General features: G+C 43.6%; 1 non-coding gene across 1 annotated transcript; it reads right to left on the bottom strand.

Moving 5' to 3' along the window:
• Window positions 1-1,461: 1,461 nt before the first annotated feature.
• On the bottom strand, window positions 1,462-1,570 carry LOC112792883 (small nucleolar RNA R71). The gene has a single exon (XR_003197603.1). It is a non-coding gene; the product is annotated as a small nucleolar RNA R71 (small nucleolar RNA).
• Window positions 1,571-1,880: the final 310 nt, after the last annotated feature.

Here is a 1,880-nt window from a genome sequence, read left to right as displayed (position 1 = left end):
GAGGAGAGAGCCTCTCTCTCTAAAAACTACATCTAAATTATGAAAAGTGAATAATGAGAAGTCAATGATTGAATGAATGGATTCCCCCACTCTGTAGCCTCTAATTTGTGTTTTCTGGGCCAAAAACTGGGTCAAAAATAGCGCAGAAATCGCCCCCATTGACTTTTGCAGTTGCAGTACGTCGCGCATGTCACGCGGATGCACCAGGTGCGCGCACGCATCGATTGTGCTTTTTTCTTGTTGCGCGTCCACGCCATGTGCGCGTGCGCGTCGATGTGTGGATGCGCTGATGTGCACGTGCGCGCCAAGTGCGCGCCCGCGCCGCTCCTCGCTGGTCAGCTTCTTTATTTCCTTGCGTTCCTTCCATTTTTTGCAAGCTTCCTTTCCATCCTCTAAGCCATTCCTGCCCTATAAAGCCTGAAAACACTTAACGCACAGATCACGGTATCGAATGGTATAAAGGGGGATTAAAATTATATAATTTAAATGTCTAGGAAGCTAGTTTTTAACCGTAGAATAAAATTGGTAAGGAATTATAAAATCATGCAAATCATATGAATAAGTGAGTAAAGAGTTGATAAAAACCACTCAAATTAGCACAAGATAAACCATAAAATAGTGGTTTATCAAAGGTCCTAGGCGTAACAGTCCAGACCATACGCTAGCACGATATTGTCTGCTTTGGCACACAAGGCCTCATGGTTTTGCCTTCGATGATAGGGATGATAGTCGAAGTCCCCCACACTCACTTGTCAAAACGCGTCATGCTAGGGAGAGGTATCCACACCCTTATAAGGCATGCTTCGTTCCCCTCCCCAACTGATGTGGGACCTTACAATCCACCCCCTAAGGGAGCCCAGCGCCCTCGCTGGCAGATCGATCCGGGCTCCTGCTCTGGTACCATCTCTAATAGCCCAGACCACCCGCTAGCACAATATTTTTCGTTTTGGCATACAAGGCCTCACAGTTTTGCCTTTGATGATAGGGATGATAGCTGAAGCCCCTACACTCACTCGTTAAAATGCGTCATGCTAGGGAAAAGTATCCACACCCTTATAAGGCATGCTTCGTTCCCCTCCCCAACCGATGTAGGACCTTACACTAGGTGACTTTACTACACCTACTTCTGACTTCTATGGACGAAGCATTTCTATACCTGTCATTGGCGCAAATAATTTTGAGTTGAAGCCTCAACTGGTCACTTTAGTTCAACAGAACTGCTAGTTTCATGGACTTTCACAGGAAGATCCCAACAAATTTATCTCTGATTTCTTGCAGATCTGTGATACTGTCAAGACTAATGGAGTGGATCCAGAAATTTACAAGCTTATCATTTTCCCCTTTGCTGTAAGGAATAGAGCTAGATTATGACTGGATTATCAACCTAAGAAAAGCCTAGACTCTTGGGAGAAGGTGGTCAATGCATTTTTGACCAAGTTCTTTCCACCTCAGAAGCTGAGCAAACTTAGGGTGGAAGTTCAAACCTTCAAACAGAAAGAGGGTGAATCCTTCTATGAAGCATAGGAGAGGTACAAGCAACCGATCAGAAGGTGCCCTCCTAACATGATTTCAGACTGGACCATATGTAACAACCCTGATTTTCGAGTACGCGAGATCTTTTCTGAAAGTACGGAGAACTCCAGAGGATCAATAAGGGGAGAACCTTTGATATATCATAAAGTATCTCAATCCTCATTGTCATTATGTCATCTTTAAGATAGAACCTTTTTTGAGGCAAGCTTGATAACGCAGTCACGAAGAACCTAGTTTTTGAACCGTATTGGTTAGGAGTTTTGATTCTGATTTTCGTAAATAGTCTCAGTTTGACGAACCGGAATCAACTCATGAGAGAAGAGAGATAATATTATAATATTATCATT

The sequence above is a fragment of the Arachis hypogaea genome, chromosome 3, assembly GCF_003086295.3.
Source record: "Arachis hypogaea cultivar Tifrunner chromosome 3, arahy.Tifrunner.gnm2.J5K5, whole genome shotgun sequence".
NCBI lineage: Eukaryota > Viridiplantae > Streptophyta > Magnoliopsida > Fabales > Fabaceae > Arachis > Arachis hypogaea.
The sequence above is the reverse complement of the archived record's forward strand: the minus strand, read 5'-3'. Positions and strand labels throughout refer to the sequence as shown.